This window comes from Pseudorca crassidens, chromosome 5 (assembly GCF_039906515.1).
Source record: "Pseudorca crassidens isolate mPseCra1 chromosome 5, mPseCra1.hap1, whole genome shotgun sequence".
NCBI classification, from domain to species: domain Eukaryota; kingdom Metazoa; phylum Chordata; class Mammalia; order Artiodactyla; family Delphinidae; genus Pseudorca; species Pseudorca crassidens.
In genome coordinates this window covers 32,105,988-32,126,433 of record NC_090300.1, presented here as the reverse complement: position 1 = coordinate 32,126,433, position 20,446 = coordinate 32,105,988, and positions in this window count along the sequence as shown.

Sequence of the window (20,446 nt, the reverse complement as noted above, 5' to 3'; positions counted from 1 at the left end):
GAGGGGGACACCAGGTTTAGGGCCAGGCCTGGGGAAGGAGAAATCGAGTGAGAGGAAAACGTGGACTTTCTGTCTCAGTAAAACATGTTGCCCTAATTGCTTGTAGTTTATCTCTCCATTAGACTTCACGTTTCTGGAGAGACCCTGATACTCAGAAAGTGTACCTGGTCGCACCCTAGACACCAGGGATAGGGGACAGATCTGGGTTTGGCCTCATTATGCTTCATGAGGAGAACAGGCTTGACCTTTTCTTTGTGCTGCAGAGTTCAGTCACTGTGTCTCTTCCCACTTCCTGTCTTGGCCCTGTCTCGGTCTGTCCTTCCTCAGGGAACAGCATCCCTGACTGAGGTCTCAGGGCACCCCCATAAACTCTGCTCACGATCACGCAGCAACCCTACAAGCTGGATAACCATGGACCATTCTTACCACTTGATATATGAGCACACTGAAGCCCCGATCGTTCATCTCGCCCTTGCAATCTCTTGTTTAATAGTCTGATTTCCTCAACCGACTGTGGACTCTGGGAAAGCAAGGATCATGCCGGGTGTGTTTGATGCTGCAGTTCAGCTCAGAGCCCTTAATGAGTGTTCGTTGATTCCCTGACTAAAATAACCCCTCATCACAAAGGGTCAGGGGTGGTTTGCAGAGTTTAAGCTGGAATTGTGGTTTTCACCTTTAAACGCAAGAATTTTTGGCAACACATTGGAGGTGTTAAAAGATTCAAACCACACTAAACATGCCAGCAGTAACTATGTCAGTACTGTGGTGGTGTCCTCCAATGCTTGTGAGGGCCCCAGAGCAGAGTGTTCTGGACTCCTTTCATGCCATGTTCCTTTATGGCTGTGCTTTTGGGAACTTCTTAGTCACAGATACGCTTATCATGGGTGTCGGTGGATGCTCCGTCTTTCTTTGATGCCAGTCTGCCAGACAACCTTCTCACCGCTTACAGCCCTTTCTACCTCTGGTTGTACAACCTACCCAATTAATTCTGCACTGAACCCAATTCTGCACTTCTTTTTTTTGGAATTGAGCTATTCCTTATGCAGGTGATAGGTTAGGCCAGTGGTTCTCAGTCGGGGCTGAGTTGGCACCCCCAGGGGATGTTTGACATTATTTAGACATTTTTGGTTGTCATACCTGGGGAGCAGGTGCTACTGGCATCTAATTAAGTAGAGGCCAGAGATGCTGCTAAACGTTTTATAGTGTGCAGGATATCCCTACAGCAAAGTTTATCCATGCTCAAACATCAATGTGCAGAGGTTGAGAGACCTGGGCTAGGATTTGCAGCCTTTGGGGATGGGAGCCTCAACAGCAGCTGCAGTAGCAGGAGTAGCAGGCCTTCTGCCGTCAGAACCGGTCCCTCCAAGGCTCAGATCACGAGCAGGCCTCCTTGCCAGGGCAATCCTGGGCACAGTGACCTTGGACGGGCAGTGGCTGACTTAGCCCCTGCTTCAGGAAGTGACCCGTAGGGCATCCTGACTACCTGCAACTGGTAGAAGTCTCAGTGGCACAATATACCTGCATGGCCATTTAAAAGATGCATTAAGAGGTTAAAAACAAATAGAAAATCCCGCAACTTACAGTAGTCCCCCCTTATACGCAGGGGAAACTTTCCAAGACTCTCAGTGGATGCCTGAAACCACAGATTGTACTAAATCTTACATATACTGTTTTTTCCTTATAATACATACCTATGATAAAGTTTAATTTATAAATTCGGCACAGTAAGAGGTTAACGATAATTATAAAATAGAACGATTATAAAAATATACTGTAATAAAAGTTATGTGATTGCAGTCTTTCTCTCGCAAAATGTCTTAACGTAGAAATTTAATGCCTTTTCCAGCTTAACTAAGCACTTATCATGCACTGTGGCCATAACTTTTGCAGTTTGAGGTGCAACAGCAAGAATAGCACAAATTTTTTTCCTTCTTCACATTTTCACAGAAAGAAGACTTGTTCTCACCATAGATCTTAGCAACCTCAGCATAGGATTTTGTTTTCTTTCCTTATTAAGTCTAGAACTTTCACCTTTTCATTTAAAAGAGGCACTTTATAGCTTCTCTTTGGCGTGTCTGAATTGCCAAAGTCACTACTCTTGCACTTTGGGGCCATTATTAAGTAAAATAGGGTTACTTGAACACAAACACTGTGATACCATGACGGTCTATTTGACAACTAAGGTGGCTACTAAGTGACTAATAGGAGGCAAATGCTAGACAAAGAGATGATTCACGTCCTGGGTAGAACAGAGATGGAGGCTGTGAGATTTCATCGTGCTACCCAGAATGGCGCGAAATTTAAAACTTATGAATTATTTCTGGAATTTTCCATTTAATATTTTTGGACCACAGTTGACCACGGGTAACCGAAGCCATGGGAAGTGAAAGTTCAGATAAGGGGAGACTACTGTACCTACCCTTTGGACCAATAATTCCTTTTCTAGGAATAAAGCCAGAGTAAATAATTAGAGAAGTGTCTAAAAATGTGTTGAGGGATATTCACTACAATGTTATTTATGGTAGCAGTAAACCAGCAGTGAATTTTAATATTACATTGTGATACATTCATATCATAGAATGCTATGCACTTGGGTTGCATTCATCTGCAAGGAATTGAAAGTGTAACTACGGTAGCTTTAACACGCTGGGATTTCTTCAACACCCAATTACAAGAAGTCTAGAAGTAGGCAGTTCCAGGCTAATGCAGCAGCCCAAGGATATGGTTAAGAAACCAGACTCCATTTAGTTTCCTTCTTTCATCCTTACAGTCATGGGATGGTTGCTGCCCCTCCGAATATGACTTTAGCATTCCAGAAAGGAAGAAAGAAGAAACAGCAAAAAGGCGTGAATGAGTCTATCCCTTTTTATAAGGACCCACCCAGTGAGTTCTGCTTATTCCTATTGGCCAGAACTGTGTCAAATGGCCATTCCTAGCTGCAGAGGAGTCTGGGACGGTAAAAATTTGTGGCTTTCCAGATTTTAATGAGGAAGTTAAGGGAGTGGCCGGGGGGAGGGGGGCGGGTTCTGGGGTCATCAGACCAAATGGCTATTGAGTAGCCAATCTGCCTTGTCTGCTACACAAAGCAGACTTCAGAAACTGTTAAGTAACATGACAAATTTCAGGCAATGTAAAGTTTATTAAAAAAAAAAACAAAAAAAAACCCCAGAGGCTTCCCTGGTGTCAGTGCTTAAGAATTCGCCTGCCAAGGCAGGGGACACGGGTTCGAGCCCTGGTCTTGGAAGATCCCACATGCCATGGAGCATAAGCCCGTGCACCACAACTACTGAAGCCCGCGTGCCTAGAGCCCGTGCTCCGCAGCAAGAGAAGCCACCACAATGAGAAGCCCGCGCACTGCAACGAAGAGTACCTCCCACTCGCCGCAGCTAGACAGAGTCTGCGCACAGCAACGAAGACCCAATGCAGCCATAAATAAATAAACAAACAAACAAACAAACAAATTTGTTAAGAAAAAAACTGGGCACAAAATTGTAGCCACAATATTATTCTAATTTTTAAAACAAATGATATCATTAACCCCCCAGTTTTATTGAGATATAATTAACATGCAGTATCGTATTAGTTTCAGGTGTACAACATAATGATTTGCTACATGTGTATATTGCAGCTGATTGCCACAGCAAGTTTAGTTAACATTACAATTTTTTTTCTTGTGATGAGAACTTTTAAGATCTACTCTCTCAGCAACTTTCAAATAAACAATACAGTATTATTAACTTTAGTCACCGTGCATTACATCCCTAGGACTTATTTATTTCATACCTGAAAGTTTGTACCTTTCAACCACCTTCACTCCTTTCATTCACCTCCCAACTCCCACCTCTGGCAACCACTAAACTATTCTTCTGTTTCTATGAGTTCAGTTTTTTTAGATTCCACATATAAGTGAGATCACACAGTATTAGTCTTCTCTGTCTGACTTATTTCACTTAGCATAATGCTCTCAAGTTCCATCCAGGCTGTTGTAAATGGCAGGATACCCTTCTTTTTTGTGGCTGAATAATATTCTATTGTATGCGAATACCACATTTTCTTTCTTTATTCATCTGTCTGTGGACACAGGTTGTCTCCATGTCTTGGCTGTTGTAGATAATACTGCAGTGAACATAGGAGTGCTGATATCTTTTAGAACAATAAGGAGTGTTTTTATTTTTTAATATCAAACTGATAAATCTTCATCTACCAAAAATCCTGAGACCAGACACCATCCTAGACTCAAGGACTGGTGGTATTTGAGCTGGTGGCCCCGGGCATCGACATTCCCAGGAGCTGGGGCTGGTCTGGGTAATTACAGAAGACCTTCCAACCACCTCTGCCCCTGGGATGCTCCTGGGAACCCTCTCTTAGAACTTTACCCCCTACCTGTCTCCAGGACTGATGTGCTCCTACAGAGAGATCTCGCTAAGCTGTGGTCAGTCACTCTACCAGAGGGGGTGGGAATCCTGTGTTTTCCTGAGAGGTAGGGCCTTTGACCTTGGGGAGAGGAAGTGAGCCCAGGAGGAGTCTCCAAGGCAGAAGGGGAGAAAATGAGGAAAGCAGGCAAGTAATCGGTTGCCCTTCTGGCCTTGGCTGGGGCTACCTTGAGCTGAATGAATGGAGGGAGCAGCAGAATGGAGGTGAGGAGGGCACTGCTGTCAGGGTTGGAGACCTGGGTCTGCTACCTCACCCCTCTGAGCCTTAGTAGGAAGGGGAAAATGATAATGATAGTGAGACAAAGAGGTCACACCCGTTGAGCACGTCTGTGTGTTGCATGAAGTTCTCTACCACCCATCTTATGCTCACAGCGACTCCCCGAGGCGGGCACTCTGCTTATTTTCTTGTCATATATGAACAGCAGCTCTGGAGTTGTGCCGGGTTGAATTTCCCCACCCATTAGCAACAAGACTTGGAAAGTCATTGGAATATCTGTGCCCCAGTTTCCTCTCTATAAAAGGAGACAAGAATAGGATTTTCCCAGAGGATGGTTGTGAGGATGAAGTGAACTGATACATGTAAAGAGTCTGGCACAGAGTCTGGCTAGTAGTAGACCCTCATAAAACATCAAGCTCTATTAACAGAAAGTTTTTATACAGATCAAAAGAAATAATGTACATAAAACAACAGGTACATAGAATGCATCCAGGAAAGTATACATATACTTTGTTATGTATAATACGTGCTTCCTTCACTCCTGTATTTGATACCTGCGTAAACTGAGGCCTGGAGAGCGAAAAGGGAACTTCCGAAGGTCACACGGTGAGAGTGCGGAAAATCTAGGACCTGAACACACGTTTCCTGGCTTCTAGCAAAGACCTAGGATACACACGGCAAACCTCCCTGGAAAACTTAAAGAAGGTACCAGAGGCACTTAGCAGAGCATCTGGGGGCAGGATTGGAAGTGGGCCTCAGGAAAGGCTGAGAAGGCCCTTGTACCACAGGGGCGCTTCCTTTCATGGGGTCTCCCCCCAGCGCCCCCTTAGCCTCAAGTGGCCCTTTCCTGGAGACACACCAGGTGTCTCTGAGCCATCCCAGACCTGGTCTCTCCTGGAATGAAAGGAATGCTCCTCGCTGTACTCCTGTCCCCAGGCAGCTGCAGACTTTCGTTCTCCACATCCTGTTCTCTCAAGCTCAGCCCTGGCCCATGGGCGTTGGCTCAGACGACAGTCCCAGAGCCCCACCACCTGGCCTTTCTCAGTGGCCTGGCCAGGAAGCCAGATGGAAAGTGAGATTCGCAGCCACAGGCTTCAAAGAGACCAAACTGGTGTTGAGTGAGAGAGCTCTGGGGAAGGCTGGGTCTGTCCCCAGCCCCGGCCCCAGCCCTGGCCCTCCCCAGGGCTGATGGCCACAAGACTAACCTCCTTCTGTGGGACACATGGCCCCATGCTGCGTGGTTTCAGGGCTGCCATCCACAGTCTTCACACGCTCCGGGATTGCTGGGCAGTCCCTGAGGTTGGTTAGGCCAGGCCCGAAATGCTTTGGGGCTGATGAATGGAAATAAATGTAGCATGAAACTGTTTTTAGCATTTTGAGAAGCTGATCAGAAATCCCGTGTTTAGCCCAAACGAGGAGTATCAGGTTATCTGAGTCAGTTTGGTATTTGGCTGAAATTGTACCAACCCTGCACCGTCCCAGGGATTAGCCTGTCCTAGTCACCAGTGCTGACGGGCATCGATGTCATCAGCAGATTTCCTAGGAATAATAAGAAGGGCCCTTAGGATGGCAAGGTGATGACTGTTATACTGAGTGACCCCTGAGATTCTTTCTATTTCTGAGATTCTAAGCCCTAAAGTTGGTTCTGAGCCATGGCCACTCCACCGGAGGCGCAACACACACGAGCACGGAGAGGTTCTCCATGATCATCTGTCTCTGGTGTCAGATGTACCTGGAGATAGCTGGTTGAAAGTTAATTAACTGTTAGGTAATTAAAAATATGATTTTTCTATTAAAACTTAACCCAAGTTCTACCTTGGAATGTTTGAAGACCTTCTCATCCTTCTAAAATACACTGGCCCTTCACCTTTTCCCTAACCCCTCAGAATTACCCTAAAGAAAAGAGCTAGCTAATTCACATTGGATTTAACCCAAAGGAAAGAATTTCACAAAGTGAAATTTCAGGCTCCCATCCCCTCCTCTCTGCAGACCAAGGGGTGGGTATGTGGTTACCTCTAGCTGGGGTGGATGTTGGATGCCCCTGTCTTTCCATGGTGGTCGCTGGGTCCAGGGCAGGTCTTAGCGGGAGCTCTGGGTGTTTGATGAACTCCCCCTGGGCTCTGAGGCTCAGCCCCTCTTCCTCCCTCCTTTTGGGTGGTGAGAGGGAGATCCATTTCCCTGAAGGGGCTTTAGGGCCTGGTTAGTGCTTCCTATAAGGGGCACTCTATATGGAGCTCCTAAAAAGAGCCTCTCAGCTCAGCTCATACCCAGTCATCAGCAAAAGGCCAAGAGAGTTGGCTGGGTTCATGCCCAGAGTTGCATCAACCCTGTGGGCACCTCCCTGATGTAGCTACCAACCATCCCTGTGTCTCTCACAGAGGGCAGGCAGGCTTCTCTCAGAAAGGCAGGGGGACACAGGGAAAGGACGCCAGACCTACTACAGAGAGCTGGGGCAGGACCAGTGGGACGCACTTCTCTGGGAAACAGAGTGGCAGGGTGGGTGGGAGAGGAGGATGGAGTGCTACCAAAGCACTTGCTGGCTCATCCCTGTCTACAACCTGGGATGTCTTCTGAGGGTTTTGGTCCTGTAGATGGAACATGCAGGGTCTTCTCAGGGGCAGAGGGGCACAGTGTTTTAGCACACAGGCTCTGAGGCCGACTGATAGGGTTCACATCCCACACTGCCACTGGTTACAAGTGTGACACTGAGTAGGTTGTTTAATGCTCTGTGCCTCAGTTTCCCCATGTGGGGGTAAAATAGTGCCCTGCTTCACCATTAAGGATGGGGAGGATTGCTTGAGATAATTCAGCTGGAATATAACATGGCGGCAGTTCCATAAATGTGGACCCCACTAGCCTGACCACTATGCGTAGCATAAAGAGGGCCAGGACTGCAGCGGCACAGCCCCTGTTGTCCTCCATGTGGATACAGCCTCCTGGAGCCACGTGATCCAGTGGCCCAAGTAGGTGCTAACAGCAACTCATTGGGGATGGGCATCATGCTCCCCTGATTTCTAGAGGAGGTCCTTGGAGTCTATTATGAGCCAAACAGCATGCTAGATGGCAGGCAGATAGATATGCATGAGACACAGCCTCTGCCCTCTGCAGGGTAACTGGGGAGTCTGGACCACACTGAACACTGAAGGCGTCAGATAAGGCATGACAGGCATGGGTCAGATTCTCTGTTGGCCCAAGAGTTCCCTGGTCAGAGGAGGGTCAAGACAGGCCCTTTCCCCCTGCCAATGCCTCCTCCTTCAGATTGGTTTCCTTTCTCAGCACCGGCAAGGAGCTCTAGGCTCTTACGAGGCAGCTCCTGGACGCACAGGAAGAGAAACCTCTTCTGCTCCTGGTCATGACTGAGCTTGGATATGATGCGCAGAATGATGGCAGTCACTTTTCAAGGCAGCTTGAAGACAAGGCGATACCAAGAATGGATGCACAGAGAGTGGGAAAGCACCTGGTCCTTGATGTTGTGCTTTCCCACTTCCCCACGTTTGCTCAGGCCTTTCCTGCCGCCTGGAATGCCATCTCCCCATCTCAGTTTGTTTAAAACCTAGCCCGTGTTTCAAGGCTCAATTCCAGCACGTCTTCTTCCACGTTGCCTTCCCCGATCTCCCAGCAGAGGGGACTTCTGACCATCCGAAGCCTCCACGGTGACATTCTCAGCATGTCTGCATCCAGATGGGACGTCTTCCTGCACACACTGAGGCTTTCTAGAGGGCAGGGGGCTGTCTAGCCCATCTTCTGCCCTTCAGATGGGACTCTGTTTTATCTGGCAACCTCACAGGGAGGGGAGGGTGAGAGTGGCTGTCCCAGAGGAAGCAGGGTTTGTACTCTCACTGATGCTATTTGCCATCCTGAGAGTGCGTACGCTAGAGGTGCTGGCCGCCATATTACCATTAGATCAATGGCTACAGCCTGGATACCTGAGAACATGTTTGACTAGAAATGTCTTCTCTGCTCCCAAGCCACTCTCCTGCCCCAGACTCTGCCCATGGGGCCCAGGCAGGGGCACTGAGGTATGTCCCGGCCTTCTCTGCGACCCTAGCCGTGGCTGATGGGAGCTGACAGGCGGCCTAAAAACACGCAGCAGCCTGACGCCCCACTAATCTCCACATCATCTGTGGGTGAATGTTTCCAACAGAAGTGGAAGAGACAATAAAAGGAGCAGTGTTCCTGCACGCAGCACTTTTACTGAAGCACGTTTGCATGGTGATTCACATCACATTTTTAATATCCATAAACCCATGCCGGCAAGGACGGGAGCAGCCTTGTGCCAAAGCTCCTGGCTTTGCAAATGTTCTGGACTTAGGAGACAGTGGCCAGTGAGCGGGAAGCCTGGCTGTCTTGCTGGCTGGATTCCTCTGGCATGCTGTGTGCCACATGCGATGTCCATGCCACACGCCCTTGGGGGGTTTCCTGAAGCCTCTGGCCCAGCCCCTCAGAGTTGCCACACCTAGACGAAGGCTTATCCAAATAGCCACTCTTGGAGTTTGCTCCCAGGCAAAGTTGTTCCTCACCCAGAGTTAGAATAACAGCTTCCCACTGCTTGATTAATGGGTCTGACAGTCAAAGGACCCTGCTACCCAATGATGGTGTGTATCCAAGGTGACAGCCCACAGGACATCCCAGGGCACGGCGAGGGGGCAGGAATGATCCAGGAGGCAGTACCTAGTCTGTCAGTCTTCCCATAATGTTCCAAGAAATGTTCAAGGAGCAGAAGTTGTTACCAAGAATAGGAAAACCTGGTCCCTGGTCTCAAGAAGCACAAATAGAACAAAACAAACAGGACAGTTACAGGACAGTGTGTATTATGGGAAGAGAATGGCTTGGTCCCTGAATTCAGGGAGTGGGTTGCTGCCCCCACTGAGGTTATCAGAGAAGATTTTGGGGAGAGGGACATTTGAAGGATGGGCCACATTCCAATGTCGAGGAAGAGGGGTGGGGCTCATTTGCTGAGGATGGGCAGCTACCAGTTGGGACCCTTGGCTCAGTGTGGGTATTGGGTTGGGATCTGGGAGAAGGGATGGTGATAAGCGAGGAGAATTCCCAGCCCCAGGATCTGAGGGTGGACATATAGACTGTACCAGCAAGACTGGCAGCTCCAATAGGAGCTTGTCTAGTTTTGTTCAGTTTGGACACCAGACTCTTTCCTGTAACACACAGGTAGGATCCACCTGGTCCAGGCATTGTATTTAACAGTGTCTAGAGGGAGAGGCTCTTTAGGTCAAGACTTGATGAAGATGACAGGTGGTGTAGTTGGGAGTTACTGAACACGGAGTGCTATGGGGTCAACTCCCAGTGGCTCAGAGTGAGTTTATGTCAGCACCCAGACCTTCCTCGCTAAGAAAGTGCTGGTGGCCTTGAACTAGCAAAGCCTACAAAGGAGATCTGATTTGGTCGGGGCAGGAGGTCTTGTCCCCCAAATTCTGCTGACCCTCTTTGGTCTCTCCTAAGACAATTTATACCCAGATTGCAGCATCTGAAGGTATAAGGAGGTTGATTAATTGATAATTCTTGAGCCCTGCTAATGAGGTTGTTTGAAGTCCCCTCAAGTATGACATGATCTCAGGGAAGAAAGTGTTCAGGTTCCTGGGTCTGGGCTGGGAGGGGCACCCTGCATGGTAGGCTTTCCTAGACCTCCAGATCATTCAGCAGTACATCCCATCCCACCCCACTCTCGTTCCCACCCCACTAAGTGATGCCCATCTCCCGTGTCCCGCTCTGGGTGAAGGGAGGTGAGGGAGCAGGAGGACGGGGCTTGCAGAGCCCATTCTGAATGCTGAGGGGGCACCTGGAGGTCCCGGGACCTTCTGGGAGGAAGGGGAGGTCCTTTCCTGATTCTTCTTCGGGCACAGTTCAACCACCTGCCTCAGGGGAGGCTGGTGACGGGGGAGATCTGGGCCCCTAGAGAATCCAGTAGCCTTTTTTCCCAAGGGCAGGGAGACCCAAGAAACACAGCTCTGGATTTAATGCCTGGGTAACACCAACATTAGCACAAAGTAGTTAATTAAAAACTGACACCAAGATAGTAATGTTTGAGAATTTTGGACTGGAAAAAGGATACTTCTCAACCTCTAATAGGCAAAGTCCTCTCAGTAATAGACTTTCACTGATGCTCTCCCAACTCCATCATTTAGTTTTTCCATGTCCATAAAGACTAACATTTCCCAGCATCTTTCATTTTAAGACCCTCCAAAGAGTTTATCATGATGTGAATTGTACTACTTATGCTCAGTAGATGTAGAAAAAAAAGTATTTGATGAAGTTCAGCATCCATTCATGATAAAAACCCTCAGCAAACTAGGAGTAGAAAGGAATCTTCTCAATCTGATAAAGGGTATTTACAGAAAAAAACCTATAGTTAACAAACAAACAAAAAAACCCAAACCAAACAAAAATCAAAAAAACTCTGTAACATTATTCTTAGGGATAAAATGTTGGACACATTCCTCCTGAAGTTGGAAGCAAGACAAGGGTGTCCATTATCATTACTTATTTCACCTCTGTACTGAGGGGTCTGGAAAGCACAAAAAGACACAGGATTGGAAAGCCAAAGAAGATAGGTCTTCACTTGCAGATGAAATTACTGTATATTGGAAAATCCAAAAGAGTCTATAAAACATTAATAATCAGTATAATTAATAGTACATTTGGTGAAACCACAGGATATAAAGACATATAAAATCACTTGTAATTCTATAATCAGTAACCAGCAATTGGAAGATGAAATTTAAAGAGTGATACTATTTTATAATTGCATCAAAAATTAAATATCTAGATAAGTCTAAAATGTATAAAAATGTGTAAAACCTCTAAACTGTAAAACAGTCCTGAGGAAACTTAAAGAAGATCTAAATAAAAGAATAGATGTTCATGGTTTGGAAAATTCAATATTTAACAATACGTCAGTTCTTTCCAAATTGATCTATAAATTCAATTCAACCCTAATCAACTTTCCAGGAGAATTTTTTGATGTGAATATTGACAAATTGATTCTAAACTTTAAATGGCAAAGCAAAAGACCTAGAAGAGCCAAGCAATCTTGAAGAGTAAGAACAAAGTTGAAGGATTTTCACTACCAGATTTCAAGATTTACTGTAAAGCCACAGTAACTAGGACAGTGTACTATTGGCATAAGAATAGAAAAATAAACTAATGCAACAGAATAGAAAGACCCAGTATGTTGTTCCTTGATTTGCAACAAAGGTGCCACTGCCATTTGGTGGTGGAAAGGATCATGTTTGCCAAAACTGTTGCTAAAGAAATTGTATATCTGTATAGAAAACAAAAATAAAAACAAAAATAAAAACTTGTTCCCTACATCACACCATGTAAAATTAAGAAAGAGCAGCGACTGGGCTTCCTTGGTGGCGCAGTGGTTGAGAGTCCGCCTGCCGATGCAGGGGACACGGGTTCGTGCCCCGGTCCGGGAAGATCCCACATGCCGCGGAGCGGCTGGGCCCGTGAACCATGGCTGCTGAGCCTGTGCGTCCGGAGCCTGTGCTCCGCAACGGGAGAAGCCACAACAGTGAGAGGCCCGCGTACCGCAAAAAAAAAAAAAAAAAAAAAAACTTAAAAAAAAAAAAAGAAAGAGAGCAGCGACCTCAGTGTGAAAGGTTAATCAATAAAACTTCTAGACATCAACAAAGTGAAAAAACAATCTACTAAATGGGAGAAGTATTTGCAAATGATATATCCAATAGGGCATTGATACACAAAATATTTAACAGCTTTTACAATTTAACGGCAAAAAACCAAACAACCCAATTAAAAAATGGGTAAGAACCTGAACAGACGTTTTTCCAAAGAAGACATATAGATCCCTAACAGACACATGAAAAGATGTTCGGTATCACTAATCATCAGAGAAATGCAAATCAAAACCACAATGAGATATCACCTGTCGCCTGTCAGATAGCCATTATCAAAAAGACAAGACATAGCAAGTGTTGGCAAAGATGTGGAGAAAAGGGAACCCTCATGCACTGCTGATGGGAGTGTAAATTGGTAGAAACACCATGGAAAACAGTATGGAGCTTCCTCAAAAAATTATAAATAGAACTACCATACAATAGAACTTTCCACTCCTGGTAATTTATCCGAGGAAAACAAAAGCATTAATTCAAAAAATATGTGTACCCCTATGTTCATTGCAGCATTATTTACAAAGATATGAAAACGTGTCTCTCAATAGATGAATGGATAAAGAAGTTATGGTATGTATACAATGGAATATTACTCAGCCATAAAAAAGAATGACATCTTGCCATTTGTGACAGTGTGGGTGGGCCTAGAGGGTATTATGCTAAGTGAAATAAGTCAGAAAAAGACAGATACCATTTATATGTGGAATATGCTTTCCTATTCCACATATAAATGCTTTCATATATATGCTTTCATTTATATGTGGAATAAAAAAAAAATGGACAGACAGAACAGAAACAGACTCATAGATACAGAGAACAAATGGGTGGGTGCCAGAGGGGAGAGGGGTAGGGGGACAGGTGAAATAGATGAAGGGGATTAAGAGGTACAAACTTCCAGTTAGAAAATAAATAAGTCACAGGGATGTAATGTACAGCATAGGGAATGTAGTCAATAATATTGTAACAACTTTGTATGGTGACAGACGGTAACTAGACTTATTGTGGTGATCATTTCATAATGTATAAAAACACTGAATCACTATGTTGTACACCTGAAATGAATATAATGCTGTATGTCAGTTATAATTCAATAAAAAATAAAAATAAATCTTCTAGAAGAAAATAGAGATTTTCATGATGCTGGAATAGGAAAAGTTTCTTAAACAGGACACAAAAAGCTCAAAAAAGCATATTTGTCAAAAGAAACCCCAATATTTAAGCCTTAGATTGGGAGAAGATATTCACATTTTATATATATATATATATATATATATATATATATATATATATATATATATGAAATATAACAAAGGACTTATATCTAGAATATATAAAGAACTCTTTTAAATCAATAACAAAAGACAAACAATCCAGTTAAAAAATGAACAAGACTTGGGGATAGATATTTCTCAAAAGAAGGTCTTCAAATGGCCATAAACATATGAAAAATTTGAACATCATCACTCATGATGGAAATGTAAATTAAAACCAAAATGAGAAAGCTCTTTACACCCCCACCATGGCTAACAAACAAACAAATAAGCAGATATACAAACAATAATAACAAGTTGATCATTCCAAATGCTGGCAAGGTCGTGAAAACCTATACTGCTTGGTAGGAGTATTCGTTGGTTTAGCTACTTTGGAAAACTATTTGTCATTATCTGCAACAGCTAAGCATGCATACAGATGGCCAACAATTTTACTCTGAGTTATACATCCAAGATAAAGAGAAGTACAACAACATTCATAACAGCTTTATTCATAATAGTGCAAAACTAAAAAAAGAAAACCCCTAAATATCCATCTACAGAGAGGAGGGACAAGTAAATCAGAATATAGTCAGACGAGGGAATACCACACATCAATAAAAAGAGAGCGAGATCTTGATACACAAAACGACATGGATGAATCTCACAGATATTATCTTGAGTCAAAGAACTCAGACATAAGAGAGTACATGCAGTATGATTTACATGAAAGTCAAAGAAGAAGATAAACTGCTCTGTGGTGACAGATATAAAAATAGTAGGTAGCTCCAGTGGGACGGAGAGTATTAACTAGAATGGAGCATGAGAGAACTTTCTGGGATGCTGGAAGTGTTTTATACCTTGGTCTGTATGGTAGCCCCAATGTGTAGACAAAAGTAAAAATTCAAGAATAATGGACTAATCCCAAGACTTGAATTCCCATGACAAAACTCCAGAATGATATTTTTGGGGTGGTCCTCATGCCTGATCATTATTCCAAGTAGATGATCCCATATCCACTGAGAAGTTAGATTGTTTCTAATTATTACGGAGGTTCGCTTTCTTGATTCATAGAAACACACTTCTAAAGTGTGAATAGATAATGTCCAATTACACCCCCCCCCACACACACACAAAAAGGATATACAAATTTGTTCCTCCACCTCCTGTGTGAGAATTGGGTGGCTCTGGTTAGAATTCATAATGCCTGGCTTTGGGGTGAACCACGCGCAGGGCTCTTCGCAACATTCCTGATGGTGTCATCTCCATGCATGACCAGCCCCTGAGTGGGAATGAAGAAGGAAGGACAGGAGTCAGACTCCATGGCCTGAAAATGCATTCCTTATGTAAGCTTCAGATACCTGAAAGCTACACCACTCCTAACAAGAAAGTGAGGGCTGGGCCTCTGAGAAAAATGCCTCTGTGGGAAAGAAAAGCATTTTCTAAAAGGATCAGAATAAAGAATAAGGGCACCACCTTTGGGATTGGCATAGACTCAAGCAAATGAAGAGGTTTTTTTACGTGTTTAAAGATTTACTTGCTGTCCTTTCAAAGAGGACATCAGAAATTTGACAGGATCTATTAAATTGAAAACTGCCTTATCCTTCAATTCAGGAGTTCCATTTCTAAAAATACTCACTCAAGGGTAGTCACATATATGCACAAGTACGTCCAGGGATGGTTGGAAAAGTGAAAAACTGGAAAACCCCTAAATTGTTCGTCAATAGGAGAATGAAGAAATACATTTTAATTCGTCCATATACTGGAATACTATGTAACTGTGAAAAATAATGGTGTTGAGGTATATTTGATGACATTCTTCTATGTCTACACCTTCTTGTGAAGGTAAGTTGTGAGTAAGAAAGCAAGTTGCTGAGCAATGTTAGAGCATGTTCCCAAATGTGCAAACGATATAATTTATAGTGCAAACTAAAAAATGCTCCTCAATGTGCAAACTATATAGTTTATACTGTTAATTTTAGTTTGCATATTTGGGAATATTCCCCAGTATTACTCAGCAACTTCTTCCTCACAATACGTAAAACGTGCACTAAAAATATCCAGTGCTCATGGTAATTGTCTTTGAGGGGTGTGGTCACAGGGGACTCACTTCCTGCCTGATCTGTTTCTACATCCAACGGATGTTTTCCAAAGAGTGTGCGCTATCATACTTTTGTAATAAAAAGCAAAAAAAAATTGAGTCAGAGGGTGTGACATGTCTAGGTTTGTTCTTCTTTCTCAAGATTGATTTGGTTATTCATGGTCTTTTGTGGTTCCATATGAACTGCAGAAGTTTTTTTTTTTTTCTGTAAGAAATGACACTAGAATTTTAACAGGGATTACATTGAATCTATAGATTGCTTTGGGTAGTGTGGCTATTTTAGCAATATTAAGTCTTCCACTCCATCAACATCAGATATCTTTCCATTTTGTTGTGTGTCCTCTTTAATTTCTTTCATCAATGTTTTGTTGAAACATCAGTACCCAAGCCTTTCACCTCCTAGCTAATTTTATTCTCAAGTATTTCATTCTTTTGGTTGCTATTGTAAATGATATCGTTTTCCTAATTTCCTTTTCAGATAGTTTGTTGTTAGTTTATAGGAATGTTAGTGTATGTTTATTTTGTATCCTGTAACTTTGCTGAATTTGTCAGTTAGATCTAACAGTTTTTTTGGTGGTCTTTAGGGTATTCTATACATAAGATCATGTAATCTGCAAACAGGGACAATTTTACTTCTTCCTTTCTTATTTGGCTGCCTTTTATTTCTTTTTCTTGACTAATTTCTCTGGTGAGGACTTCCAGTACTATGTTGAATAGAAGTGGTGAGAGTGGGTATCCTTGTCTTCTTAATTTTAGAGGATAGACAGAATGGTACTGGCATATAGACCAATGGAAGAGAATACAGAGCCCATAAATCCACACACATATGGCCAACTGATCTTCGACAGCAGTGCCAAGAATACACAATAGTGAAGGGATAGTCTCTTCAACAAATGGTGCTGGGAAAACTGGATATCCACATATAAAATAATGAAATTGGACCCTTATCTTACATATACACAAAAATCAACTCAAAATGAATGAAAACCTTAAACATAAGACCTGAAACTAAAACTCCTAGAAGAAAACATTGGGGAAAACTTTCATGACATTGGTCTTTTCAATGATTTCATGGATATGACACCAAAAGCAAAGGCCACAGAAACAAAATAAACAAGTGAGACTACCTCACACTAAAAAGTTTCTGTACAGCAAGGGAAATAATACAGGTGAAAAGGCAACCTATACAATGGGAGAAAATATTTGCAAACTGTATATTTGATAAGGGGTTAATCTCCAAAATATATAAGGAACTCCTACAACTCAATATATAAGCAACAAAAGTAAAAACTCGATTAAAAATGGGTTAAGGATTCGAATAGACATTTCTCTGAAGAAGACATACAAATGGACAACGGGTATGTGAAAAGATGTTCAACAAATCAGGGAAGTGTAAATCAAAACCACAATGAGATATCACCTCACACCTTCAGGATGGCTATTATCAAAAAAAAAAAAAAAAAGACAAGTATTGGTGAGCATGTGGAGAAATTGGAACCCTTGCACACTGTGGCTGGAAAGGCAAACGGTGCAGCCACTGTGGAGGGTTCCTCAATATTTTAAAAGTAGAACCAGTAACCCCACTTCTGGATATTTACCCAAAAGAATTGAAATCAGGATCTTGACAAGATATTAGCACTTTTCTGTTCTCCACAGCACTCTTCACAATAGCCAAGAAGTGCAAACTATCTAAATGTTCATTGACAGGTAAATCAATGAAGAAAGCATGATATATACATACAATGGGACATTATTCAGCCTCAAAATAGAAGGAAATTCTGCAATGTGTGACGACATGGGTGAACCTAGAGGACATTACGCTAAGTGAAATAAGCCAGCCACAGAATGACAAATACTGCATGATTCCACTTATATGAGGTATCTGTCATAGTCAGATTCATAGAATCAAAGAGTGGAATGGTGATTGCCAGGGGCTTGAGGGAGGGGAAATGATGAGTTACTAATCAACAGGCATGAATTCACAGTTAAGAAAGATAAATAAGTTCTAGAGGTCTGCCGTATAACATTGCACCTATAGTCAACAGGTCAGTCTTGTACACTTAAAATTTTGTTAAGAGTGTAGTGTCATGTTAAGTGCTCCTACCACAATAAAAAAGCGCACAACTTTTGTTTTTAAGGGACAGAAACAGGGAAAAACAGCATAGGTGGCCCCTCTTCCCTTCATCTGAGGTCTCTGGGGGTTGGGAACGTGGAGACCCTGGCCGATGACTTCTGACTGGGAGTGTCCAGTTAGGTGGGGGGAAGGGCGATGGCTCCCTCAACCCCACCCCTACCATCCTCCCACCTACAGAGGGAAAAATAAGAACCAGAGGCCCCAGGCCCTCCCGGGAGGTCTGGTCCTGACAGCTTCCTCCTGGAACAATGAGCTGACACTGGATAGTCTGCAATCACCCGCCAGTTATTCTTCCTGTCGCAGCTCAATCAGCTTGTCAGAGCCTGGGAAAGGAGGTGGGTCGCTGGATGTGCAGGTTCCGTCTGGACAACCTCAGAGCCCCTAAATGCATTCCAGCTCCCCGGGTTCTGAGCCAATTGCTTTGCCTGCCTGTGTTTTAGAGGGATGTTAAAAAAAAAAAAAAAAAAGGTGGCCAACTGAGCGAGTTGGTTTCAATTTCCTTTGTGTAAAGATGTCATGTGTTGTGTTCACGCTGGTGGTCTCCAGTGCTCGGGTGGTTGCAGTCACATGCTCGTCGGGAGAGAAGGGGTGACTAATGGAGAATGCCCACCTTGCACTGCAGTTTAGGCTTCCCTTTCCAGGGCTGATTTAAGCTTTCACGTCATTCTTCCCAAGTCTCCGTCTGCTCGTGCTGGTTGCCGGAGATAACAGTGAAGGGGCACAGTCTCTACCCTCCAAGAGCTCAGAGCTGAGTGGAAATGAGCATGCGCAATAGCAGGGGTGTGGGATAGTGGGATGGGAGGGAGGGCAGGTGCCTGCCTCTCTAGTTAGTGGGACAGAGCTCTGGAGGGGCACAAGACTCCTAGGTTGCAGGCCTACATCTGCTACTTTTTATCCATCACTGTGCAATCTGAAACGGATCGCTTAATTTCTGAGGGCCTCAGTTTTCACCTGTGTAAAGTGGGAGGAAACCCCCTGTTCTGGCAACCCTCTAGAACCATTATGAGGGGCAAAAACCAGCTGTGAAGTTGCCTGGGAGAAGGGGGTACAAATGTGGCTTAGGTGCTGCTGTTTATGTTTGTTCTGTTTGCTGCTGCCAGTGAACAAAAGGCTATGACTTTGCACTTGGAGAAACCATACCTGGAACTTCTTTGTTTCTCTGAGTATACCCAGAGACCCCCCCCAGATCCCCAAGACCACTGTCAACTCTAACACAGCCCTGTTGCCCTTCACGATGAAGGTATGTTTGGGTAGTGCTGGCTGGTGGACCAGCTGTCCCGATTGAGCCCTCCTGGGAGCAACTGGTGCAAGCCCACTTGAGTTCAGACTTGATGGTACCCACCACAAGGATGGAAGCTGGGAGCAGAGATAAGAAGGGGCTTTGCTGTTGTACAGAATGAGTCCTAGCCTATAAGTCTCATAGTTCATAGTAGAGCCTGTGTTTGTTTCCCTGTTCCTCTCCCTGCACCTTGGATGAGTATTAGAATGTCCCTACCTGGATGTAGCAATATTACAGGAAGGTGGAGTTGGAGGGTCACAGAGTAAGCAGGGTGACAGGATGTGGACAGAGGCATCCCGATAGGGGGTGAGCCTCAGGTCACAGGGTTCAGGAGGCAGGGGCTGGCTGTCCTCCCCAGGACACTATTCTCCAGCCACTGGAACCCATGCACTTGCTGCCCTACACTTTGCTCATCACTTTTCTCTCTCTTCTCCTCACTTCTCCCTTTTCTTTTCCTTCCTTTTCTTCTCCTCCCTTCCCCTGTCTTTCTCTCTGTCTTCACTCAATCCCAACTCTGCTCAGGTATCCCATCGTCTCCAGGTGCACCCAGCCCAGAGGCAGCAGTGCAAATTTCTGTTCCCATCTTCATTCATTACTAGCGTATTTTTTTTTACATCCTTGATCATAATTATAATAACCACCTTAAAATCCTTGTCTGTGAATTCCAACATCTGGATCTCCATTAATTGTCTTTTCTCTTGCAGGTTGATAACACTTCCCTGTTCTTCCTATGTTGGGTAATATATTTTTAATTGTATCCTACAAATTGAGAGTGTAATATTGTGGAGTGACTGGATTTTGTTACATTCTTACGGAGAGTGTTGATGATTTTTTGTTTTAGCTGGTCATTAACTTGTTTGGATTCAAACTGCAGACTCTTTTTTCTGGGGCAGCAACACAAATCTCACTGAGTTCTTTTATCCCCAGCTGGGCAGCTTTGAGCCTGCTCCATGAATGCATGGGTCAGCAGTCACCAGAGGTTTGAAAGAGTTTAAGTATAGAATTCAGGGCTCTTTGTCTTCAGATCTCTCCTTAGGAAGGAGATTCCCCTTTCACTTTCCAGCAGCTAAGGTGTCCCTGAGCTTTATTCTTTGGTTGTTTAAGTCAGAAAAACTATGCATTTTCTCTAAGAACTTTGGTCACACCTCATGGTGCTTACTGCTCAGTGTCTGTTCCAGCTGACCTTGAACTGTCTTCAAGCTAAAAGCCATAAAAATGGGAAACAGCCTGTGTCCCATCCCTTCTTCCAGATGCCAACTCCCTTCCTGAATCTGCCTGCTTTTGTTCACTCTCCAGTGCCTTTAGATGGTTGTATTTTTACTTTGGTCCAGAGTTAATAGTTATTATCACTGGGTCCAATAAGAGTTCACTTGGCCATATCAA